Raw genomic sequence first — 27813 nt, 5'->3', positions numbered from 1 at the left:
AGCTTATATAGTGTACAATATTGTGGAATTGATGAAAACTAAATAGAAAATATGACGCTATGCGCCCTTTTATTGCAATGTTTACTGTTCCTTATACCTTTTGTCGAGCAATGTTAATGTTTTTCTTGCCATAAGAACCTTTTTTTCCAAGCGTTGAAAATAGTTTGGCAAATACATAATTCCACAACCTTTTCAGCGAAGGGTCTGGTTAAGAAATGTCACGTAAAAGCCTTCTTTTCTGCCGCTGTGCATTCCCACTACAGTCTCCCGTCTCACACAGTCTCACACAATGACGCTGTGTGAACAAGCTCGAGGCTCCCGCTGCGTTTCACAGCTGGAAAGACATATACGGGTATTTCCAAACAGACGCAGATTATGTTTACAGAAGAGCATCAGTCTTTTACTATACTTCATCGGACTCGTCGGATCAGCCTGTGGGCTTTAGTGACTGATATTTTGTAGGCTACTTTGAAGCTGGAAAATCATGTATGTCCTTACTTACGCAGCACAGAGTGATTGGTATTTTCTTGCTTCAGTAATGGTCACCGTTCATATTTTTAGTCTTTTGGCAATGCCTTTTTTACGCTGCAGCTGTCTTCTTTGCGTTTTAAAAGCCGGTTTTCGTGCGCATCTAGTTAGTTTATCTGCTTTCCTCTTTGCGACATGCTTATTTTCGTTGCAGGTCCTCATTACTTTTTCTGCCTCTATATTTTCTTTGTATGTTTGACGCTTCGATGCAAGGCTGAAAATTTTCAAGCGGAATTCGTTGAGTCTAAGAATGGTACGTGCAATCACAATGCGAGGCGCATGAGGTGGTTTTTAAAGTGTTTTGTTGTATTTTTATATTATTACAGGTATGGCATTGGTTGGTGTGGCTCTGCTACTAATTTATCACCTAAGTAATTTTCCCCATTTACGTGATGAAAAAAGTACGTCTGGAACACGGAAGGGCCTTAGTGATATTTTCGTATAGAAATATTCCATGAGTGGCTTTCTGTAAAAGACAAATAACCTTTCTCGTTCGCTCTTGGTCACATTTGTTAACATATGTATCTGTGTTTGGGTTGAGTTTGGCTTTTAAAGCTTGTCGTGGAAAGCAACTCAGGCTTCGAGGGAAGATGCAGTGGAGGGTTCCGAAAATTGCGACCACGTCTGGTTGATTACCGTAGACTAAGCGCACAACACACGGGCGCTTTGGTTTTCGGATCTAATCAAAAGCTGCTTCTGTGGCCGAGCTTTGATCTCGGGACCTTGGCTTCAGCAGTTTAGTGGCCAAGCCACCAAGCCACAGTGGAGGGGAATATTGGTTTTGAGAGCAGACATGCCTGCATTCCACTTAAGGGCTCAATCTTAAGTTACATTCAATATTCAGTTTCATGCAGAAAACATATCTATATTAGGAATCATAAATACAGCGCACCTCGATGCACCATTTGAGTCACCTAGCACGATACAACAGTCTTAACCATGCCTTTATCAAGTGCCTCACATAACAGAGCTGATTTTTTCCTCCAATATTGTCTGCAAGAAAACGCAAGCTTCACACGCATAACTATCATTCTGCATGAAAAGGTGTTACATTGGGCGCGTGCGTCAGACCCTTTCCACCTCTTCTAAAATGAGCGGACTTGACTCACATTTCGTATAGTATGTTTAATATGATATGAATGTTTTACTGTAGTGGCAACTATGTTCACATTCGGTGCCAAATTTCACTGCTCTTTGCATGGTTCATATGTACCATGCGAGTTGTAAATGCACTGTATCGTTCTATGGACATTGCGCTGTTAACCATATCCTGCGGCTTTTTACTGAATTTAATACCATCGGGTACTGCTGTGTATAAATGCATCGCTCTACCTTTCCAAAAGCTTGACTCAAACGCTAAGAGCACTTCAGAATCTGCACTGGAGAAATGCGGAAGCCTGACTGTTGGTCCTGCACACAGTACATTGCGAGCCCTTTCTAGCAAGGCCAGGAGTCCTGCTGAAGAGCAGAAATTTTCTTCGTTTTTCACGTGCTAATTGCAGTATGTAGTATGTACTAATATCAGCGCAAGACAGCAAACTAGCGCTCTTTGGCCTGAGTCGCCCTTGCGCAAATGAAATTAACCATCATCATCAAGACAGCAAACGATAAGACTTAAACACGAGGACAAACAAGCGCTGAACTTCAAGCTCCAAATAATGTAACATCAACTGGCCCGCACGCTTACCCTACTCGTTGCAGTGCTCCTGAAAGTGTGCGATTGACGATGCAGCGTTGCTCGTCGTCGCGCCCCCTACGCTGCCATGAAGACGCTAGGAACGCTAGACAAGGAGAACACATCACGCGAAATCTCGCGGACAGATATCTCGAAAAAATCGCTCGAATGTGAGATTTTCACAAAGAACCAAAAAGGTTTTCGCCTTAAAGCATGACTCAAAGCACGTTTTTTCTTCACCGCTTGGTTAAGGATCTCCTTTAGCTATCCATAGTTCAGATCAATGAAATATGAAGTATGAGAAGCCTTCATAAATGGAAAGATGAGTGCTCAGAAGACGTCATTTAAAGTCATTTCACTGTTAAAAATTTCATTTTTAATAACTATGTTTAGAGTAGTAAAAAAATGTTTTTGCAAATCTAAATTCTACCGACGAAAATTTATTTATAGCTCCCGTGATGAGTTGTGGCAGAGGAGGAAATTTGGCTTTTCATGCCAGTATTTTATACATATCCACTCTGCTCTTATCTTGTCAGCTACTATGCGATATCTGTTGGCAGTTCTTTCACAAGAGTACTCCATGGGCTCATTATGGAAAAATAGCTACCAAATGTGATAGGAAATACACTAACTTCAGTAATATAAATCGGCTACGTAAATTTCAATCTACAATTTATTTCATCCAGTGACAAAATTTGTTTACATTTACAAAATTACAAAAGGCTTATAATTAAAACTAATTTGCACCCAATGAATTGCAGGTATGTGCATCTTTCATAACAGGACTCTTGTGCAACGAATTCCAACTGATCTACAGTATCCCTGCGTACAAGCTACATGCTTGCTGGTGAACGGCAAGTACGCGGTTTTTCAACATACGTAAGTGTTAGATAACAAAATGTGTACACAAACATTATTTATAATTTTGGTAAATCTTGTGCTTATATTTTGTATCATTAGATTACTACTGGTCAATTTGTCTGCTTCACCATAGATATTTTAGTGCTCACATTTTGATCTTCGTGAGCTGAACCGCATTCATGCAAACCCTAGCATCACTTGTATATTTTAGTTTACAGGTGCCACACACAATACGTATAACGTTTTTCATGTGTGCACACACTGTAAGAAACGTGTTTAAAATTACATGGATGTTTAAAGAAAGTTCCATTTCCAATTAAAAAAAAAATCGCTTGTACACCACTGATCGGAATGAATTAAAAAAAAATCTAATTTCATAGCTACGGGATCAAACCTTGGCTGCCAGGCAAACAACTCGGGATACAAATTTCGTCTGCTCAATTTTCTCTCGAATTCTTGCTTGAATATTAGATGCATCATTAACTGTAAGCGTAACAGCATGCCACCCTCGAAATCGCCGCCCGAAGAACGGCTGCGTAACAGTTTTGATAAGAAAATAGATAATCAGTGGGGCCACATAGAGGTCTACTATTGTTTACTATGAGCATATAGTAAGCCAAACGAGAATGGAGAGTTACACCCTACTGCATCGGTATCTATTATGGATGCTATCATTGCACTCGCTTTTCTTTGGCTAGACAAAGAATAGTACTAGGCCAACTTTATGAGTGCAATCGAGTATTGCCAGCTCCTATTTCGTGTAATGCGGTTACGAAAGGTTTCATCTTAAGACTACTGTTATTTGACAGAATGTTGAGCTTTACGCAATAGTTTTTGTTTTTTTACACTAAAAAAACGCGAAATAGGAGAAGAATGGAGCTAAAATTACACGTTATTCTATAAACTGCAGCAAAAAAAAAGGCCTCTGAATGACAGAAACGCATAAAACAAAAAACGAAGTATGAAAGGCTGCATCTGTCAATTTACAAAAATGTTTTAGTAACTGTAAGCTAAAAAACCTAAAATCTGAAAAAAAATGATCAACAGAACACATCGAAACGCAGCTGCCGGCGTTCGGGATCGAACCCGGGTACTCCAGCACAGTAGTGCCCGGGTTCGGTCCCGAACACCGGCGGCTACGTTTCCATGAAGGCGAAACGGACACGCGTCGTGTTCTGTGTGATGTCAGCGCACGTTAAAGATCCCCAGGTGGTCGAAATTACTCCAAAGCCCTCCACTACAGCTCCTCTTTCTCCCTTTCACTTTCCCTCTCACCTGCCTCCCTTCCCTTACGGCGCGGTTCAGGTGTGCACAGATCAACTGTGACAGATACTCAGCCTTTGCTTTCCTGTGAACCAATTATTATTATTATTATTACACATAGCAAAACCAAAAATTTATGCCAGGACAGGCGCCAGAAAACTGGTATCTTCGAAACCTTTCAAAAGCATCACTAGTAACCATTAAATGTGGCTCCATACTGAAGTACTGATACGACGGTATTTTACGCCATAGCATAAGGTCCCCATGCCACAATAAAAAGCTGGTGTAGGTCTTGACGATCTTTTAGCGTTAACTTCAGCCAGAAGCAACGGAACAAAAAATTTACAGACCCATGAAATCTAACTCGGTTACAGGGACATGATTTCGTATCACAAATATGACGCAACCGTTTATAGTGCAGCATTCAGGCAGGTGTCATAATATTTCGCTCTTTATGAAGCATCAATCTGCCAGCCATGTCGGAGGCCATTTTGCGATAGTGATTTGAACCGGTGACATCTGTATCTTCAATTATATGCCATTATTTGTAAGTGTCATTCGAGAAATGAGACAGATAGTTCGAATTCTTTACCCCAAACACATCGAACAAGAAAGTATAAGAAATTCGGCAAATATAAATTGCGATAATAAATTCCCAAATATTTCTTGTATTTGCGATTATATTTAACTATATTTTTGATACCCCAGAACAGCTTTTATGTGCACCATATCATGAAGCCTGGTAACCTGGTACTTTATTCTAAGCGAGCTTCTCTATCTTAACAGTTGGGGTATAAAACGGCTGAAAACATTTCTTTATATTTGATACACGCTAAATTTAACCTATCCCACAAAGCTTAGGTTTTTGAACGCGCGTGAGTCCAAGTGATTGGTAAAACCAAATCATAAACATGGAGGAAAATTTGGAGCGTTGTAGTGTGTATAGTATATTATAACTTCACATTAAACTAAGTGGATTTGGTACACACACGGAAATGATGATTTATTCTCCTCACCACACACCGCCTGTATGAGCACCTTGGCTGAGCTAGCGAAAAGGAATAAAATAATGAACGTTCCAGTTTACAAGATAATGCTAGGTACATGAACTCACCACGGAACACCAATGAGTCCTATGTGAAGCGGCAGTGGTCGTCCTCCACCCGGATTGTTTGCGTGAGCTCATACGACGGGATGAGTAGTCCGCCATGCGTAATCTATAAGCATGCCCAGGTAGCACAAAATGTGAGGACCCAGTAGGTGCGATGTAGGCAAGTGGGGCTGGGGCAACCACCACAAAACCTGCATCGGTCCACGATGGAGCAAATGTGGGCAAGCCCCATTTGGGCTTGCCCATGTTCCTTCGGCATGGGTCCCATAGCGGTGTTGCTGGGGCGAATGCAGAGCACATTCCTGCATCCAGACCACAAGGGTCCTTTGTCGGATATTTAAGGGCAATCTAACCTAAACGTGGGCTCTTTATGGGAAAGCCCTCATAGATCCGAAATGAGGCCGCCCTCATAAAAAGAAACGGACATGCCCACATGCTGCCCCAATCGACCCCTTGTAGGTTACTTGAGGGTAGGTGAAATATGAATAAGAGCTCAATTTGGGCAAGCCCTCATGAAGCCCAATTAAGGTAGCCTTAGCTAAACCGCTTTAGGTCCCACATAGGCTATAATGGGGCTGGAAGGGGCATGGTATGAAAATTGGTCCCTTGTGGGAACTTTGAAGGCACGTGCAACTGCAGGTGGGCTCTAGGTTCAAAAACAACACCCAGCCCAATTGGGGCTGCCCACACAAAACCGCTGTAGGTCCCACATCGGCCGCAATGGAGCTAGAAGGCGTGCGTGCAATTGTGTAATGATTCTTTCCAACCTTTATTTGTATTTGATGTTGCCCAATAATATTATTATAGACGATTTGTATAACAGTTGTTGCCATGTTTAGTCGGTTAGAAATATTAGGTTGCTTTAGTTCTCGCGCTCATGAAAATTGCGCTAAAAATACTAAAACATACTGATTGTTAACTGTTGCTCCTAATGTGGTTGCTGTGGACAGCCTGCAACACTCAGCCGGAACACACATCTCCACAGCCGGAACAAGATGTACATGAAGTCATTTAGGCTAGATTAATGTTATGAATTATTGTAAAATTTATTATTGTGGCTGTTTAGAATGGGCCGCCATGCATAAAATAATGATTGTGAAAACTTGGACAGGGGCTTCCCATCAATTTCCTGCGTTGGACCCCTAGGAGAATACTGTGGGCAAGCCCAAGTGCGGCTTGCGCTATAGAAATCGCATCGGTCCTATGGCAATTAACTGAGGGGCTAACCAAAATAAAAAAAACTAAACGTTTCTTCATAGCAGCTGCACGAATCTGTCCAAGGTAGGACCATCGTGGGGATTTGGCGGGATGTGCCCTTTTGGCGATGCGCAAAAAATGTGGGCAGCCCCGCAAGGGCTGCCTGCATCGGTCTCTAGTGGGGCCCATCGGGGCTTTGTTAACAGCCGCCTTCAGGCCTACGTCGGCCCCTCTTGCAGCACCCACATAGAGCCCACCGGGGCTGTCCTGCATTGCCTACATCGGACCCACCAGGGCCCCCCCTACATAGCCCACTTTGTGCTACCTGGGTATATATTTGCACCGTCCTCAATATCAGCATATATATCCTGTGAGAACCAGAAACGCAAGCCTTGCCTCCAAAGCTCTAATGGCTATTAATAACATGAACAGATGGTTTTGCCATGTCACCTGAACAATTCTTCAGCCTTGAATTCCTATCGAGTGCAGGCCATGTAGGAGAAAATACGCTGTCACAAACATATGTCCTTCGAAATATATTCACGCGGTTTCCGCAGCGATATCATCTCGCAATGAGAAGTAATGCTGGGTACAAACAATGGTACAAAGGGAGCAGAACAAAATGGCATCCCACCAATCTGAGCTTAAAAACGAGGCAAAATACAACATATATGGGACAGCTATAGTGAAAGAGTATAAAGGCTCTGCCTCTGCCTGCCTTGACTATGCTTCAGTGATATATGAGTTCGCTTAGAGCACAGCCACCAGTGCGAAAAACGTTTTCTGTTAACAGATTCTGATCACACTTTTTGTATTCGGCGTGCATGAGCCGAGAAACATTTTTGCCTTAAGAAACCATGTCATCGTCAGGAATGTGATCACCATCCGAACTGATTAGCTAATTTGGCCCAGGCTTTAAATTCCTACTCTACAGCCGCACTTCTTTAAGACACACTACTTATTACACTGAAATTATGCTATATTTAGATGAGCTGACCGATCAAGCTTTACGAAAAACTGCAACACATTCTTGCACTGTGCAGTTAACATTGTCGCATTCACCAAGTTCCAAAAGCAAAATACACTCCTCCTTTGCAGTGAACATTGTCATCTCTGTAAGTTATTCGGCGCTTCTTTATTTAACCAATTTAAACGCGCCAAATACATACGCCGTCCGGCAGAGTGCTGCCAAGGTCCGCTAGCGCAGAGTAGGGCGAATCCGCCAGGCAGCATTATAAACTCGGTATGCTTTCCCGCTACTGACCTTCGGCAGACTCAAGTACCAGCAGAACTTTAGATAAGTTGCAGTTGTGCACTTTGATAATGCCACATGCACATCAGGGGGACTGGCCATACATGTAAATGAGCGCCCTTCAACATTTTGTCTTCTGTGTAAATAGAAGACGCCGATGTACAGTCTTTTTCAAAAGTGTAGAGCCTGGGAGGTCTACTTCTGAGCCGTGTAATGGCGCCGGTTGATCATTAGAGGAGGTCCTTCCGATTGGAGATGACTGGCAAAAAATCACTGTCAAGTAATTTGGAACTTGTAAATGCATTACAAGCAGCACGAAGCGGCTAAGAAGCAGACTGCCTAGGCTCTGCACTTTTGACAGACTGTACAGAAACGCATGTCCATCCCTATCACTTTTCATGGTTTTTGTCTGCGTATTTAGACGCAATCCAACGTCATGCGGTGATGGATCTTGATTCTGTGTGGCATTCCAACACACTGTGGGCGACCTCCCTGAGTATTTTCGAAAAAGCCCTATAGCGAAGGTACCATATGATGACGTATTGAAGGCGATTTTCAGACGCACATCTACCGAATATCTAAACGATTACTATTAGGAGCCGGTTCATTATCAAATCAGTCTACGATGAAGACAAATGGTCAAAGACGGAAACACACAATTTTCATTCTGCCTGTGCATTGACTAACCCGAATCAGGCAACCTAATAGGTACGGTGTCTTTGAAACTAGACGCCCTAGTGTCTAACGAAATTAGAGACGTTCGGGTCAGCAGGCGCAAACGTGTAGTTGCGGTTGATGTTCGGCATGTGCCTACGCTCGTGTTACTGTGGTTCATCATTGAACAGGAGAAACATCAGTCCGGATAGTTATCCTGCTCACGACGCGTATTCTACCGGCGTCACATACAAAGTCGACAAGGCTATACCGAAAGATGGTCGGCCCATAATTGTGAAGCCAACAACGAAGGGCATAATGAATCTCCCTGCTTCATGTCTTTGTAAATAACAGTGCATGAATATCATTTTCAAAGCCGGCAGCATTTCACCGCATTTTATGTAGGCCATGTCGATGCCATTCAAATCTGTATTTGTTACCGCCGCTTGCATGCAGCCTTATCAGTTCAATTGTAGCGCTCAGAACAATTCGGTATTCTTTTTTGCTCATGCATGTTGTCGTTAGACGCAGCTTTATCAGTTACTGTGGCGCGAAAGACGCGCAGAAATGAGTCCCGAAGATTCTGGCCACTCGCGTATGTTTCTATAATATTCTACGTCGCACTAGTCAGTTTTTGCGTCTTTATCTAGATGTTTCTGCGCCGCCTTTAATTGAGCATTCACGGGTGCGGCGGGTATTCGTAATTCGACAACCAGCAAGCACGTTTGCTGCAATCACCACCGCCAAGTTGTTCAGTCATTTTGAGGGCGCAAGTCAGCCCAATAAAGAGTTAGTTTCACTACTATTGCGCCTGTCTCCTCTCTTGGTGCCTATGGCCTTGCCAACTATATCCTTGTCACGTAGTGGTCCACGTGACATCTGGTGGAGGTGATGAATCCCAACACCATGCCATACCCCGAAGATCTTCCAGGCCCTCGTCGCTACAATCCTGTTCTCGAAAACGCCCCTTGACCCCCGCGTGCCAACGCTGCCAACGACAAGCGAGCTCCAGAAAATGCACGCCTGGAGGACGTCTAATAACTGACCACTATGTTTCCACTGCGGTGAGGCCGGTCATCTCCTATAACACTGCCCTTATAGACGAATCGTCCCGCGCCTTCGCCATCGACGCCCCATGACCCCGTTCTGGCGAACGACTGGAAGAAATCGAGGACTATTCGCAGAGGGTAGATTCACCAGTACCGCTATCCATCTCCGCACAGTGCCCAATTTGCGTCGCCAGGCCACAGCTATGATGACAGCGTGCGAGGAAGGTCCCCTAGCCCCGATAGCGGTAACTAAAGGCAGCAATCTTTGCAAGTGATGTTACTCAACCGCGAAAATACGAAGAGCCTTCGCCACCGATGACGAATAGCGACGACGCTGCCATTTCACCGTTGCACCACACAACATCGGCGACCAACCGACTGGAGTTGAATCCGATACCACCGCCTAACGAACTGACAAAGGTGTACCCTGGCAACTCCCACAGTACACGACGGAGCCGAGATCGAACACCAAGGCAAACACGTAATGTAAGGCACAAACAAGTAACCTTGAAGTGGCTATCGATGGTCACACGGTTACTTAGGGAACACCATAGCTGATTATTCTCTCGTCAGTAGACCGTTCGGCGCCCAACTCAAGAAAGTGACGACTACTTGGGATGGCAAGCTAATTCGCACCGCTAGTGGTAATCTGATTACTCCGTTCGTGTGATGCACCGCATGAGTGACAGTAAATGGCCGCACTTATCCTGCCTGCTTCATAATATTACACAACTGCTCCCAAGACGTGATATTGGATATAGATTTTCTCTGCTAACGTAAAGCGATCATTGATCCTCAACAAAGCTCATCAAGCTTTTGACGTCCAAAGCCACACCTACTACCACGATTTCGATGCAACATGTCACTCTAAATGTCCTCGATGAAGAATTACTATCCTGCCTCGGTCAAACGTAGTGGTTTGGGTGGCGTCGCCGAAGGAAACAGCCAGTTGCTCTTGGAGCCAGGACTCGGCATCGCAAGAGGGATCGCCAATATGCAGAGAGGACAAGCTCGGGTACTGGTAAGTATTCTGACGCCGACTGCTTTTCGTGGGCCCCTGTTGACGCGCCTCCGAAGGGAAGACGACGGCAACACCTTCTTGGGACTGGTAAGCACCAGCTGTTTTGCACAGCAGCAGCGCTCAGACCCTCTGTTGAGAGACCAGGTGAATTACCTAGAAGGTAAGACAGTTGCTGCTCCTACGGTCTTCAGGCGCCAGCTGTCGTCCTTCGCGTTGGCGTTGCACAGCGACGTCCTTGTGAAGAATTTCGCACCCAGCAAGACCACACACCTCCTTGTCGTACCTAAGGAACTTCGAAATAAAATTGCGCATGCGTTCCACACCGAGCCTACAGCAGGGCACCTCGGGATGGCGCGAACATTGCATAGGATCCAATATATGTATTACTGGCCGCGGGTAATTGTCGATGTTGCCCATTACGTGAAAACCTGCCGTGAGTGCCAGCGGCCCAAGACGCCCCCGATCAGACCAGCTGGGCTGCAGAACCCCATACCGCCCCCGAGCAAACCCTTTCAACAAACTGGGATGGATCAGCTCGGCCCCTGTCCAACATCATCGGCGGTTAAAAATGGATCATCGTGACCACTCACTACCTCTCGCGCTACGTCGAAGGAAACGCACTGTCAAATGTTACCGCAGCAGAAGACAAGTTTTTTGACCAGCGTATTCTCCTGTGACACGGCGCTCACGGAATGCTCATCACGGACAGGGGAACAGCATTTACTGAGTAGCTCACTCAAGCCATCTTGGAGTACAGCCAGACAAGCCACCGCAAGATGTCCGCCTACAACCCGCAGATAAATGTACTTACAGAGCGTCTGAATAAAACTATTGCGGTCATGCTCGCCATATACACCGACGTCGAACACAAGACGTTGGATTTCATCCTGCCGAACGTGATCTTAGCGTATAACACAGCCGTCCAGGAGACAACCAGAGTAACTCCGTTCAAACTTGTGTACGGTAGGGAGCCCACGACGACGCTCTATGCGATGCTGCCGCATGTGAAAGAAAACAACCTCGACGTCGCCGACTACCTCCAGCGTGCAGAAGAAGACGACTTGCCTGTCTGCACATAAAAGACCAAACGGACCGACGCCCGACGATACAATTGGCGACGACTAAACGCACAGTACAAGCGGGGAGACCTACTCTGGGTATGGACGCCGATCCTCCGTCGCGGACTAAGTTAAAAGTTATTACGTAGGTACTTCAGGTGATACAAAATCCATCACTGCGTCCGATATTTGCCGATGGTACAACAGCCTCCCAATGGCGACGTGCGCGCCCAGAAATCGTAAATGTTGTACGCCTGAAGCCGTATTAGGTACGGTAAAGAATCCGTGATCTTTACACTTTCTAATATTGTTGTGCAAAGTTCTCTATTTAATGGTTGGCAGTCCCATTTGCGCTGGTTTCCTAGAGCACTTGGCAGATCTGACATTAGTTTCGCAGTCATTGTGCTGGCGTGTTCCCTGGTTCTGTGATGTGGAGACCAATGGCAGCGACCACATTCCTACTTATCCGAACAATATTTCCTTGATGAGGCCGCCCCAGCTAACCTAATATACATCGAGTGAAAGCTATTTCCAAACCATAAGGGGGAGACGTAAAAACATTAGCTGGGGCTTAGCTTTAGTTAAGCCTGGTAGCTTGCGAAATCAATAATAGCATGACTACGTTATAGTTCTGTTGTCGTTCTTCTTCTGTTTCCTGAACGCGTCGTTGCCGCCTAGTTGCATTCCTACTTTCCTGACTGCAGAGTGACCCCGTCTAGTAGGAGTCTTCACTGTTCAAAACGCCCATTATATTCCATTCGGAGTCGTCACCGGTTGAGGACGATTCAAGAGAAGCGCGACGCGCTCGTCTAGCTGCATCCTGAGTGAGCCGTCGACCGAGACGCTGTTCCCGTTCTTCATGTTTCTCTGTAGCCCGCCGTCGATTCCTGCCTTCATCAAGACTGCGTTACTTTTCTTTCTATTTATCGGGATGGTTAGCGAGTGCTTCAGCTGAGCAAGCGCGAGCATTTATATACCCATCGTTTTCCTACTCCTCCTATCAAGCGCGAGAAAAGAGGTGACCGAAGCGCCTCCATACGGTAGCAGCGGGGCTCCAGCTGCAGCGCGCCGTGCCTACCGACCGCCGCCACTCGACGACTCGACTTGGTAGCCCATCGCTCGCAGCTGGTATGACGTCACAGTCACCTTAAAGGTCAAACGTGCCTACCGACCGTGGCTATGCGACGCGCTGAAAAGGGAGTAGTATTGCTTTCGCAATAAACACTTCGAGAGCACTGTGCAATCTATACTGCAGAAAATAGTTGCTGCTGCATACGGGGCATCGCATTGGGATGGAAGTTTGGTTCTCGGTTGAAATCCGATTTTTATTTTTATGATGACATTAGTTTTTGTTTTGGGCTATGATGTATAATTTAACTGGCAGATTCAGTGGGACCGAACCAACGAACGTCGACAGTATGATCCATTACAGGCTTTAGGCTTAAACGTGCCATGACTGGCATGATGCCAGACACCATACGTAGTGCAATAAACGTTGCTAGTATTTACACCACACCGTTAAGTACGCGGTGGCTGATACCAAACTAGAACGTCTGCATTCTCTTCGACAGAGAGTAGAAAGGCGACACATAGTCAGTCCAGGTGCAATTACACAATCTGCACTGTCCCACCTTAGCCCCGACGCACCAGAAGAGCTCATAGCCACTTTTGACCCGGCGGTGTGGCTCTTAAGAAATAGAAGACCGCTCGGCTGATACCCCTACTAAATGCTTGCAAATCTCCGCTGGAGACCCCATCGTACACGCCAGTAGCTTGATTCAGTTGCGTGAAAATTCTTATGGACAGTGGGATTTGACACGATTTGAGTGGTATACCTCGAAAACTATAAAAAGGTATCTTGTGGGGAACAACCTTCCATCGTCTCCTGTATGTCGCTTTCCCCTGCGGTAGTCACTCTAGCTATAAATCGATGGTGCCAATGTCAGTACTTAACATAAACTATCGAGAGATGGAACCAGTGTTTCGGCACCACGAGCGCCAGCAGGTTTGTCACTCCGCACGCGAGTGGAAGGAGACGCCTTCGGCGTTAGGAATTTCGGCTCCGTCTCGCTGGCATGGCGAGTATGTGTGGGAGTCATCCCGCCTGCTCGTCCCATCCGGCCTTAGAGATATCTCCTGTCCCAGAAAACATTCGCCGTAATCTTGCTGGTTAGGCCGACGACCAGATTTATTAGCTCATGAAATGTCTGTGCGTTGTCAACACGTGTTGTTTCCTTGCTCACAAGAGCACAGCACGGCCTAACCGGCGTATGCTCGGCAGCGCCCGTTCCGTCCATCCAAGCCGGGAAAGCACATTTATTCATCTAATACAACTGTACAATCCCGGAGCAATGGCAATTTCCGGGGGGGTCGTTACTTTGTTGACACCATCGTTGATCTCCTGCCCATGGTTCAACAAGTGAAACGAATCAAAAGCTTGTCCATGGCACTCTTTTTCTTATGTGAAAGATCCCTATGACAGTCTAGCCTGTGAAGACATGCTTGGTGTGCTGGAGACTGGGCCTCAGTGGTCCGATAGTTGTTGGTTGGTTTGTGGGGTTTAACGTCCCAAAACGACTGAGGCTATGAGAGACGCCGTAGTGGAGAATTCCGGAAATTTCGACCACCTGGGGTTCTTAAACGTGCACTGACATCGCACAGCACACGGGCGCCTTGCTTTTCGCCTCCATCAAAAAACGGCTGCCGAGGCCGGGATTTATCCCGCGTCCATGGGAACAGTAGTCGAGCGCCGTAACCACTGCGCCGCCCCGGCGGGGGTCCGATGGTTGTATAGATAGAGAGCTATCTCACCAAAAGATCATATTGCACTCAGTGTGAGCATTGCCCAGCACGTACGCATTACACATGCCATGGCGTGCCGCGGGGTTTGTCCTCACCCTACTTTATTTATTCTGGCATTCATCGCCGTCACAGAGAAGCTGCCTAACACCGACCAGATATTCATGTGCGCCGATGACATCTGCACTTGTGCCTCTTGTGTGGCGCGTCTCGAGATGCGTGCAAGACTTCAACGGATAGGAGTAAAAGCTTATTCGTATCTTCAGAATCAATGTATGATTGTTGCTCCAGGAAATGCGTGCTAGTAGCATTAGCACTGAAATCTGTAAATACATATCCGCATTCATCGACATTCACATCATTCCTACTGATAATCCCATCATTTCTTACGAATTCTAGCGGACTGTAACATATTGTCACGTGGCTGTGACAGTGCCTTGATCACAAAAGAACACACAGGCGTAGAAGAACTAAAATTAACTTAGTATTGGGCTGACTTGCACCCTCGAAATAACTCAAAACTCGGCGGCGGCGATAGCAGCAAACGTGCTCGCTGGTCGCCGAATCAAAAATGCGCGTCACACATGTCAACACTCAATTTAAAAGCTGCGAAGAAACATCTAGATAAAGCCGCAAACTGTGATTAGCGCAACCTAGAAGATTGCAGAAGCATACACAAGTGGTTGTAATCTTTCAGACATATCTCAGTGCACCTTTCGAGACAAAGAAACTGACAAAGCTGCTTCTCGCGAAAACGAGCATGAACAAGCAAAGAATACAGAATTGATCCGCTTGCTTGAATCAGAGTGATAAGGCCGCATGCCGGCGGCTGTCGAAAAAATACCAAATAAAGATTTGAATGGCTTGTGGCAATATCCTGGAGCCGGCATTTCACCCTATTGAAAACAAAAGCTTAGATGGATCGCTTTTGCGATGGACCGGCCTTGCGGTACAGTATACCCGTACTTTCAAACACATACAAAACAAATTTGCATACCTTTAGACAGTCCAGGGTAAGGCCCTTCGAAAATGCCCGTGTCTCCCTCGTAGTCCGTCAACATTGAGAAACGCCACACTGGCTAACGACCGCCTGCTTTCAGTGTATTTGGCTGTGGACTCGTTGCGGATTGACCTACGTCCTGCTGCGAGAATTCTACAGCATCATAATGTGCTTGCGCTTCTGCAGACTCAACATTCAGCATTTGCAGAGGTCATAGCAACGGAACAGTCGTCCGTCTCGAAACTGTTAACCCCGGCACCACGATCACCTTCTTCACTGTTATGCCTGCCATTCCCATATATGCACCTTCCCATTCCCGGCATAGCAAAGAAGTCAAATGTATCAACGGCAGCCCTCAAGCAACTGTATACACTGTCCATGCCGCGCTTTCACTATCTCGGCCGTACTTACGTCTATACGAATGACTCGGTAACCTCTACTAGTCCTAATTGCGCAGTGGTTCGTCATTCATGCAAGAGATGCTATAATTTAGCACCCAATTTCACTAGGGCGACATTATCTTGGGCGAAAGTTGGCAGACTTTATAGGCTGTAAAGAACATCTCCTTCAAAAACCTCTAAAATGGGTTCTGTGCATTGGCTCCAAAGCTCAATGTCTTCAGTCTTCCTTGAGTCATAGTTACCATGAGCAACTTGCAGCAGATGAGCGACATCTGCACCACCAGGCAGTAAAAGAGTGTCTTGAGATTATCTTCTAGTGGCTACCAGGCCTTAGATTGCATTATTGGCAACTAGTTAGCGACGATGCTGTGCGATCGGCTCACGATACTACCAAATTTATTGAGACACCTCTGACAAGAGCCAAGGCAGCAAGGCACCAACAAATGCTCGTCCGAAACTTGACTACAGAATTGTGGTATACCCAGAAGACCAGACATCCTGATCGCACCACGCTAACTGCTTACTTGAATAGAAAATATTATTCAGCTTCCCCCGATACTATCCTACGCTGTTGCAGCTCCTGTTGCTGAAGGTGGCATTTTCAAACACCTATTCCCATGACATTGCAGTAACAGACTTTCCACCATGCGAGCAGTGCGGGTATATTGAAACTATAGGGCACAATCTGTTACTGCCCTCGGTTGGAGCGAGAAAGTACTTTCCTGGCTGCTATACTCCGCCGCTTGGACTCTCCTCCTCTTACAGAAGTAAATATTCTGGAAACTTGAGCAAACCCTTCAACACAAAGGAAAGTAGTGCTGGTGCTCCCGAATTTGTCAAAGGACTCAAAGGAATTAAAAGTACAATTCTTGATTGTGTGCACTCTGTCCCAGGTGAAAAGCAAGGCGCCCGTGTGCTGTGCGATGTCAGTGCACGTTAAAGAACCCCAGGTGGTCGAAATTTCTGCAGCCCTCCACTACGGTGTCTCTCATAGCCCCAGTTGCTTTGGGACGCTAAACCCCACAAACCAACCAAACCTTATCATACCGCCTACGGACACGTGAAAAAAGGCATTTCTTATACACACTCTTTCCTTGTTCTCTCCTTGTACTCCTCCCAATTTGTACAGCAGCCTACTGGGCATCGCCTAATTAACTTCCCGGTTTTTCCATTCCAGTGTTTCTCTTCTCTTTTCTGCTTCAGCGAAATCGTTATAGGCTATAATAGTTCATTCCTTCTGACACTAAGCTGGGCCTTAGAGTCAAGGAAGGTCGCCTAAAGTTTCCTGTTCATGTACAGTAGCATTACACGCTACGCGAAAAAACATTCAGGGGCACTTTGGCTCACTAAAGTGCTTCAATGTGGAAGCCTTCTCCGCCGCGCCGCTCAGCCATTGACTGCGAGACCGTTCGTAATTGACTGAGAGTTGTGGAGAGCCGAAGCGGGCGGACGCGCTTCACATGGGCTCCGCGAATTTTGGCTTTTTCGGCAGCCTGTCGATCTTGCTTTCCTGGCTTTTGTGCTCAATCGACGGCAGAAGAGAAGAGGACCACGAGGATACCATTTTTTCGGCAAGTGGGACTTTATTTTGCCATTTTTTGACTTTGTTTGTTCGACGCAGCACGTAGCTGAGTTGAGCTTAACGGCGCTAAGCCTAAAACGGCCGACCGGGCCCACGGCGTCCCTACCGGGGGATCGTTTGCCGCTCGTGGTCGTGCGAAAGCTGTGAATCATGGATATTGTGGAAGGAACCACGATTACACCGGAGGAACTTTCGGAACCAGGACAATGGTTCACGAGCGAAGGAGGAAGGTACGTGCCGCTAGAGAAGAGCGGGCAGAAAATTGCGAAACAGCGAGCCAAGGAAAAGCAAGCACGCAGGAAAATGGCGGCCAAGTCGATCGAGCGTCAGCAGACGCGCATTCCAGATGGCGCCGAGAAAATTGTTCTCCGACCTCGTGGAGGCCTACTTAGGCTTACCAAATATGGAACAGCACATCTCACTGACATCATCAAAATGTCGGCGGGGATCAATCCACGCGAAGAGAAGGAAGATATAATAATTCCAAATATGAAGCAGCACTCCGTTCTGGTCATCACTACAAGTGCGGAGAGGAAGCTGAAGTACGTGAGCGTGAAACACCTCATGTTCGACGGTGAAAAAGTGGACACTTCTGCCTACGTGGCCACCCCCGAGCACTGCGGCAAGGGAGTCATCCACGGGGTTCCGCTCGGATATTCTGTTGAAGAAATTCTATACCGCCTAGATCGCAAGGACAACCCCGAGATTCGAGGCGTCCGCAGACTGGGCAAAGATTCCAAGTCGATCTTCATTCTCTTCAAGGAGAAAGAAGTGCCAAGATGGATTTATCTGAACGGGACGCCGCACAGGTGCCAGCTGTACCGCAAAAAATACGAAGTATGCGTCACCTGTGGCCGACTCGGTCATCGCGAGGACGTGTGCCCGGATCCGACGAACGTCAAGTGCCGTGGCTGCGGCCTCGAGAACCCGTCAAGAGAACACAAATGTGAACCAACATGCCAGCTCTGCGGCAAAGGCCATGCACTAGGAGACCCCAAGTGTCGAGAACTTTTCCGCACTCCCTACGAAGTGAAGAAGCGACATTGGGAGAAGATGGACCATGCAGCGACGACTGGTGGGGGACATCAGAGTCGGAAAAGCGAACCGAAAGTAAAACAAGACTTCGAATTCCGCGAGGACTCTTTCCCGATTCTGGAAACGAAACAAGGCAGACCACCGCCGCCGCCCAGAGACCGCTCCGATTCTTGTGCCAGGAGCCAGTCCAGGGGACGCTCAAGCTCAAGGGATACTGCCAACGCATGGAGACGAGGTAGGAGCATGGAACGTAAGGGTGTGAGTTTTGCGGGCAAGGTCTCCCAGGAAAATAATCACAGGGGTAAACGAGACGAGGAAATTGAGAAATTAAAGCAAATGATCGAAAACTTAACGGGGATAGTCGAATCGCAGCGGTCCGAGATCCAAAACTTAAAGAAATCACAGAGGCAGGCAACACCTCCTTCGCAACAACCCATTAGACAAACGACCTCCCAAGCGGTACGTCAACAGCCGCAGGGACAGGATAAAATGGTCACAGAGCCGTCCCTCCCACCACCGGTGAAACGCAAAATTCAAGACACCGACCCTATTCAGGCTATGGAGAAAAGGATGGAAAATTTGGAAAGGTTAGATGCCAAGATGAGTGAATTTATGAATCATATCAACATCCAAATTCAAGCTGTCCTCGGGGCAGTTCAGAAACAGGCCGAGGAATGCCAAAGGTTAAGGAATGAGATGGCCGCCATTAACGGGTGGCAACAAAATATAGAACAGGTCGTCTCGCAACTGCAAAATGGCCAGGCGCGCAAATGAAAATCAAATCTGGCAGTGGAACTGTCGCGGCTTCCGGCGCAAGAGGCCGATTCTGCAACAGTACCTTTTGCTATTAGATGAGACTCCATTGGCAATTGCTCTCCAGGAAACCGGGGGCCCGCAAAATTGTCGGGATATCAGTCATTTCATAGTGGCAGGGGAGAGAAATCCTCGGTCACAACGCTCGTGAAAAGAAACATTGCAGCCATTGAACACGATCTAGAGTCGAGAGAGATCGAGAACGTGTTTGTAGAAGTTTTAACTGGAAAACAGAAAGACCCTAGTCTATTCATTCTAAATTTATACAGCTCACCCAGGCAAAGGAAGGTGAGGTTCAGAGCTCTGCTTCGCAAGGCCCTCAAAATTTCAAACAACCAGCCACTGTTGATAGTGGGGGACTTTAATGCACATCACCAGGAATGGGGGTACCCGCACCAGTGCCCAAAAGGTAGACAGCTGTGGGAGGATACGCATGACCTATGGCTCACTTTGCACACGGACCCCGAGAGCCCAACGAGGGTGGGCAATAGCGTCAGTAAGGATACATCCCCAGACCTAACATTCTCGAAAAACGTAAAAGGTCTAGAATGGCATAATTCGGATCAAAATTTTGGCAGCGACCACTACATAATTGTCTCCACACTGAGGAAAGGCGTTAAAACACGCCGGGCTCGCGCACCGGCCGTCGTTGAGTGGGATGAATTTAGAGATATGAGGAGGGCTCAGGAACTAGAACCCATCAGAAGCATCGAGGAATGGGCGACGGCGCTCAAATCGGACGTTAGAGAGGCAACAAAATTGCTCGAAGGTGATAACGCCCCGGAGATTGCGGACAGCCGTCTTCTGCATATGTGGGAAGCTAAGCAGAGCATGGAGCGTCGTCTCAAAAAGCAGAAATGGAACCGCAACCTCAGAAGAAGGATTGCGCGACATAATAAGGAAATCGAAGACTATACTTTCAAATTATGCGAACAAAATTGGGACAACAAGTGTGACGAAATGGAGGGGAGCATGAACCTCTCCAAGACTTGGAGCTTCCTCCGGCACTTGTTGGACCCAGACAACTCGAAGACGCAATCTGGTATAAGATTGGCAAAAGTGAGGCACGCTTTCGAAGGGAACGATGACGATTTCATGAACAAATTAATTGAGACGTATGTGGGGGAAACTTCACGAACCCCACTTCCTGACTATGGTGGAGCGCCTAACGAGGCGCTGGACGCCCCCATCACAGAAGCGGAAGTGAGGGCGGAGATTGTAAGACTTAAAACGAAGTCGGCTCCAGGCCCTGATGGAGTAACGAACAAAATGCTCAGGAACCTAGATGATGACTCCATTAGCTATCTAACGGAGTATATGCAGGAATGTTGGGAAAAAGGCGAGCTCCCACAACAGTGGAAGACGGCAAGCATTATTTTAATACCGAAACCAGGGAAGCCTCCTCAACTAGCAAATTTACGACCAATTTCCTTAACCTCATGCTTGGGCAAATTGATGGAGCACGTCGTCCAGACCAGACTGATGAATTTCATGGAGCAGGATGATCTGTGGCCACATGAGATGGTCGGGTTCCGTCCTCACTTGTGTACGCAGGACGTCATGCTCCAAATCAAACATGACATAATAGACTCAAAGTCTAAAGATGCGAAAGCAATTTTGGGGCTCGATCTCACGAAGGCTTTCGACAACGTAAAACATGAGGCGGTCCTGGAAGGGCTGAACAAGATTAATGTAGGTACCAGGACATATCGGTACATCAGGGACTTTCTGACGGGTAGAACGGCCTGCATGAAGTTCCAGACGCTGGAATCCCCCGCAATAGAGCTAGGGAGTAAGGGTACGCCCCAGGGATCAGTGCTGTCCCCCCTACTCTTCAACGTGGCTATGAGGGAACTCCCCGAGCAATTGGCAAAGCTCGAAGGATTAAAATTTAGTATATATGCGGATGATATCACCCTTTGGGTCAACCGGGGAAGTGATTCGTACGTCGAAAACCTGCTCCAAGCCGCCACCGACATTATAGTCGATTACGCGGCAGAGAGAGGCCTAGCGTGCTCGCCGCAGAAATCAGAATTGTTTATATACAATCCGAAGCACTTAAGGTGCAAGGCACCGTCGGAAATCAAAATTAAAGTGGCTGGTAACGAGGTACCAATAGTCGAGCAAATCAGAATCTTGGGCTTGATTCTCCAGTCACACGGACATAATGGCGAGACCATCAAGAGGCTGGAGAATCACGCGATGCAGACCCTGAGCCTAATTAGGCGGGTGGCCAACAGAGGCCGAGGGTTAAAGGAAAAAAATTTGATGAAACTGATACAGGCCTACATCTTCAGCCGAGTGAGCTACGCAACGCCGTATCTAGATTTGAAAGCGGTGGAAAAAGAAAAAATTGAGTCTCTAATGAGAAAATGCGTAAAAAGAGCGCTGGGACTGCCCATATGCACATCCACAGAGAGACTGATGGCTCTAGGGGTACACAACACATGGGCAGAACTTGTGGAAGCGGTGCGAACCCCTCAAATTGAGAGACTTAGCACCACGAAGACAGGAAGAGTCATTTTGACGAAAGTTGGAATAAATCCGGATAGGGGTCCCACGGTCAAGGTGGAGGTAGCTGGAGAAGTCAGACAAAATTTGGCGATTCCCCCGCTGCCAAAAAACATGCACCCGGAATATAACAAAGACAGGAGGAAAAAACGAGCCGAAGCATTAGAAATTAGATTCGGCGAAATTTCGGAACATGAAGTGGCCTATGTAGACGCGGCGGGAGGTGGTGGCAGTTTCACGGTAGCAACGGTCGTCAGCGGCCGGGGCAATCCCGTGACAGCTGCCACTTTGCGCGGGCGGAGCATAGAAATAGCCGAGGAAACTGCGATCGCGTTAGCTTGCGTCGGAACGGAAGCGAAGTTTGTCATAAGTGACAGCAAAACTGCCATACAAAATTTTAGCAAGGGCAGGATCTCGCCCTTAGCAGCCAGAATCCTAGGCCAGAAAAAGTTGGATAGGAAAATTCAAATAATTTGGACTCCTGCGCACGAAGCCGTCCCCGGCAACGAGGCGGCCCACAAGCTGGCTCGAGATCTCTACCGCCGAGCCGCTACAGGGCCACTTGATGACCGAGGAAGCGGAGAGCGCTTGCTAAAATATGGGGAGATCACGCAGCACTACAGATTGGATCGTAGACTGGTACCCCCACCAGACCCGAAATTAAACAGCAGACAAGCAGTTGCGTGGAGGCGACTGCAAACTTATACATATCCGCACCCGGTTACGGCGAACCACATGTTCCCTGAGGCTAGGAGTGACAAGTGCAATCTTTGTGGGGCGAGAGGGACCCTCGACCACATAATATGGGAATGCCCGTATTCTCCCAGGAGGACGAACAATATAGGCTGTAAGACACCTGGGAGACTTTGCTGTGCAGCTCGGACCCTGAGCTCCAGCTCCTACTCGTCCAACTGGCTGAAGAGGCTGCTGGGACCCAAGACCTCCCGGCCTGCCTCTGAGGCGGCGGCACCCGCCCCTTGACCTGCGTGTCGGGGGGTGGGTAGATCACCTTATCTGTTGGACATTAAAGTTTAGTCCATCCATCCATCGTAATTGACTAGAATTGTGACAGATATTGCGCCTTTTCTTTGCTGTCAACCAGTTTTAAACGCCGCTGACACGGACGCCACTTCGTTTCGATGGAGGCGCTCTGCCCTGATGGGGCTGGTGCCGGTGGATCACCGCTGCTTGCGGTGGGGGCTGGCCTGGCACCGAATTTTTATCAGTTGTAGGCCATCATTGCACACGCCACCGCTGGTGGTGGACGACGGCTGTTGTTGCGGCGCGCGTCTTTCTTTCCCTCTTGCTTTTCTTTCTTCTCTATATCCTCTTCTATCTGCACGAGGCAGCGGAGGTGGCTCAGCTGCAGAGCCAGTAGCAGGCCCGTGCATTTTCTTTTCCTTCTTCCTACAGCCACAACAACAACAAACGAAGTGGCGTCCGTGTGCTGTGCGATGTCAGCGCACGTTAAAGATCCCCAGGTGGTCGAAATTACTCCGTAGCCCTCCACTATGGCTCCCATTTCTGTCTTTCCACTTTCACTCCCACCTTCCACCCTTCCCTTACGGCGCGGTTCAGGTGTCCACAGCGCAAGTGTGACAGATACTACGCCTTTCTCTTCCTGTGAACTACAGTGAACTAGAAGATACTTCTAGTTCACTGTACTGTGAACCAACCAACCAACCAACCAATCCTGCTGTACTGCGTATATTTCTATATGCATGCGCTCTGTGGAGCGAGTATGAGCCGAGAGGAGGTGAAGGGTGGTTGTTCTTGACCCTACAGGGCTGGGACGGTGGGTCAACGCCGTTTGCGGTGGGGCTAGCCAGCCACCGCATTTTTATCTGTTGTAAGCCATCCTTGCAACCGCCACCGCTTAGGTGGTGGACGACGGCTGTTTCGGCACGCGTCTTTCTGTCCCTCTTCTTTTATTGCGAAAGCAATACTACGCTAGGTTTTGAGCCGTCATCGTGGTCCCGGCGATAACCACGTTTGACCTTTAGACAACCCCGTAGTGGCATCACACGGAGCAGAGGAAAAACTGGAGACCAGCTCGGCTCGTCGGCGCGTTCCCAGGGTAACCACGGCGCGCCGCCCATCTGCTGCACGCCGCAGCCGCGAGGAGGTTGTTGTTGTTGAAAACCTTTATTTCCACCGAGAAGAAGCTCCGTTTCGGACTCCCCGGCACGCAGGCCTGATGGAGCCTTACTCAGGAGCCTCGCGAACTAAGGTCTGATGAATATGCATTGTTGCTTCACGGCCTCAGCCGCCAGGCGGATGGCTTGCTGCTGCTGAGCGGGGTCCTCGCTTCGCAGCAGGGTCTCCCAGGCATCTCTTTCTATATTTTCTTTAGCTCCTGGGCTGTTGTTACATTCCCAAATAACATGATCTAGAGTGCCCCATCTCCCACATGTTATGCAATGTAGATCCTTTTCATCTTTTGAAATTGTTGCATATACCCAAAAGGGACTAATGTGATTGCCCCCTCGTAGTCTCCTCCATGCAATTGCCTCCCCGTTTCCGAGGGAACGGTCTGGCGGCGGATAGACCCTTCGGCTTAGTTTATAGTGCTCTGTAACCTCTTTATACGAGATCAGGCTATCTTTTATATCCATGAAAGAGGGCTGCTCGGCAGCCGCCCGGTGATAGAGAGCTCGGGCAAACTCGTGAGCAGCCTCATTCTCTGCGATGGATTCATGTGCTGCTATCCATATAATTTTCATGTTGCGCTCAAGCGGCCTCGATTCGAGGACTTGTTTAGCTTCTTCTGATATTCTTCCCTTCCCAAAATTTCTGACCACATTTTTGCTATCGCATAGTATATGGATAGACATCCAACCGTGATACACTGCTCATAAGACAGTGGATATCCCGGAAGAGATAAGAGCCAGGATACGCGTCCCGCCTATGCCAAAAAATATGCACCCCGAATATAACAAAGAGAGGCGCGGGCATAGAGCCAGAGCCTACGAGAAAAGAATGGGAGAACAACCAGCAGAACAAGTGGCCTACGTAGATGCTGCATGTGGACGGCAAGGAGCAGCCGTATCCGCAGTAGTCGACGGAACAGGAGCACCTGCCTGTAGTATCGGCTTCAAGCCGCACGAGAGACGCCAACGCGGCGGAGGAATTGGCAGTAGCGCTCGCTTGTGTCGGTACCAAGGCTAAATTAATACTATGCGATAGCAAAAATGCGGTCAGAAATTTTGGGAAGGGAAGAATATCAGAAGCTAAACGAGTCCTCGATCGAGGCCGCTTGAGCGCAACGTGGAAATTATATGGATACCAGCACATGAATCCATCGCAGGGAATGAGGCTGCTCACGAGTTTGCCCGAGCTCTCTATCACCGGGCGGCTGCCGAGCAGCCCTCTTTCATGGATATAAAAGATAGCCTGATCTCGTATAAAGAAGTTACAGAGCACTATAAACTAAACAGAAGGGTCTATCCGCCGCCAGACCGTTCCCTCGGAAACGGGGAGGCAATTGCATGGAGGAGACTACAAGGGGGCAATCACATTTGTCCCTTTTGGGTATATGCAACAATTTCAAAAGATGAAAAGGATCTACATTGCATAACATGTGGGAGATGGGGCACTCTAGATCATATTATTTGGGAACGTAACAACAGCCCAGGAGCTAAAGAAAATATAGAAAGAGATGCCTGGGAGACCCTGCTGCGAAGCGAGTACCCCGCTCAGCAGCAGCAAGCCATCCGCCTGGCGGCTGAGGCCGTGAAGCAACAATGCATATTCATCAGACCTTAGTTCGCGAGGCTCCTGAGTAAGGCTCCATCAGGCCTGCGTGCCATGGAGTCCGAAACGGAGCTTCTTCTCGGTGGAAATAAAGGTTTTCAACAACAACAACTTCGGCCAGATGAAGTGTGAGCGAATTATTCTACAAAGTGTGTACGTAATTAATTATGCGCTTATGGAAATGTAAACTGGTTCGTGCTCTTATATAAGCGCTCTTTGAGTCTAACTTTTCTGGGTCTCTTTAAGTGTTTTCCAGCGTGAAACGCAATTGCTAAGGCTAGCGAAAGCTGCGATGCTATTAACTGTTAGTTGTTCATTTTAAATCTGAACCTAAATAGAGATCCTCAAACATGTATATCATCGCACTGTTTTCTCACAGTGCCTAATATTGACAGTGTACCCATGAATCGTAATAGTCAAAGCAGGACAGTTGCTTGAAGGAAAGCTCACACAGTTCAAAAAGCAGGGCGAGCGATTAGCGTCCTGAAAAAGAGGGGAAATCTAAAGCGTATTAACGTACTCACTACAAGTGGTCGCGTAGGCATCTAGCACTAAATACCAGCGTTATTTCCAACAGCTGCACTGAACAGGAGGCTCCAGAAGGTGGAAACTGCACAGAAAAGCCCGGTGAACAAGACCTCTTCCCGTGGTGCTGCCCGAAATATGAATGCACATAAATTTCACATGGACAAAAAAGAAACCTAGCGCAGCCAACTGAGGAGACTGTACGCAAGACTTCGTAACTTCGGATGTTAGTACACTGTTGACAAGATTGCAATCAACCTGTTTTTTATCATCAATAAAGCGTTTTGGAACTTAGTGTCTACAATATAAAACATCCGTGCCAACAGTTGCCTGGCGTTTCCTCCCCTCTTATATTACGCAGTGACTCTTAGGTGACTTAAAAGAGTCCCGGATAAGACCGGCAGGTTTTTGCTGTGCACATCACAGACGGCGGCTATTCCGCCAGGCAGCGTAGGCGACAGAATGACATTGTTGCTTGGCGTTTCATTTTGAAAGGGTATCTTTTTAGCGCCCTGACCGGTGAGAATAAGAGAAACATATAGGATTGTCAGGGCATCAGCGACAGCTCTGTGGCGCCTAAATTCAAAAGAATATGAGCCAGCAGGCATGTTCTTCATTTTTCTCTTCCCCAAATTCGGCGCAGGCGTTGTGATCGAAAAACTAGAGGCCTGGCTGCGGCAGATGACCGCAGAGAGTTGACATGGCAGAGCACTGAATAATGGTAGGGTGCTGTGACGTACTTGACATGGCTTTGTTTGCAGGAGGGGCGACTCGGGCTCCTGAATTTAGATGGGAGGCGGAAGAGAATTCAACCTTCTGGTGTACCCTTGCCTTGCGAGTAAGGCATGCAACCCCCATGTCACGAAGACCCGCTCGCATGGCATGGTAAAAGAGACTATATTATGTCAGGCGGTTTTTGACATAATGTGGGCAGGTTACGATTGTATGGCGAAGAATGTCAGATATTAAAGGCAAAACTCATGGAATTGAAATTACGTGAGAGCAGAGAACATATGCGTACAAGAACCAGAATAGCCTGGCAGGTGCTAGTTGGCAGGTGACAAGGCCAGGAACCAACTGGTGGGCAAGTTGGGCGCATCACGCGACCCGGTGGAATTATCGAAATTAAATGCGCTCTAGTTTGGGAAGCTATTTCTTGTGGCAGTGTGAGGTGAGAATCGAACACCGTCGAACATCTCGTTCCATGCCTGGGATTGGCTAAGCTGCTTAGTGGCGTCATAACCACGGAGCCTCGCGCGATTTATCCCCAAGTCTTTTATTGCTCAACTCATCAGTTACCGATAACAAGTCATAATATATCATTTAACGTTAACGTGAACTTTCATTAAACGTTTACCTTTACCCTAAATCAAACGTCAAACAACTACACAGCACACCGCCGTTTCTATAACATAGCTAAGCCTCTCCTCATTTTGAGCTTAACGCAAAAGCCGAGTTTCATGCCGTACCAGGCATTTGATCTTCAGACAACCTAAAGCGCATGCCATCAAAATAAAATAGAAGTAACATTAGTGAGGACTCATAACTTTAATCTATACTTGTGACTATATGATTTAAACTTTTCATTGAAGCTACTTGTCAAGTTGAAGCTACATGAATAACCAAACATTGAGAGTCGATGAGTTCTGTGATGTAGCAATGCCACATGTTCCCACAAATTTGGGAGAAACCCACAACTTGTTTTGCTCATTGTAGGAGTTGACA

General features: G+C 47.4%; 1 long non-coding RNA gene across 1 annotated transcript; it reads left to right on the top strand.

The window, feature by feature from the left end:
• The first annotated feature begins 654 nt into the window (after nt 1-654).
• Nucleotides 655-26368, top strand: LOC146180514 (uncharacterized). The gene is made up of 3 exons (XR_014700376.1): nt 655-781; nt 2965-3082; nt 26141-26368. It is a non-coding gene; the product is annotated as an uncharacterized LOC146180514 (long non-coding RNA).
• The last annotated feature ends 1445 nt before the right edge of the window (nt 26369-27813 follow it).

The sequence above is a fragment of the Amblyomma maculatum genome, chromosome 8 (assembly GCF_055883805.1).
Source record: "Amblyomma maculatum isolate TAMU_Amacu chromosome 8, ASM5588380v1, whole genome shotgun sequence".
Lineage (NCBI taxonomy): Eukaryota > Metazoa > Arthropoda > Arachnida > Ixodida > Ixodidae > Amblyomma > Amblyomma maculatum.
This window is presented reverse-complemented; position numbering and strand designations above follow the sequence as displayed.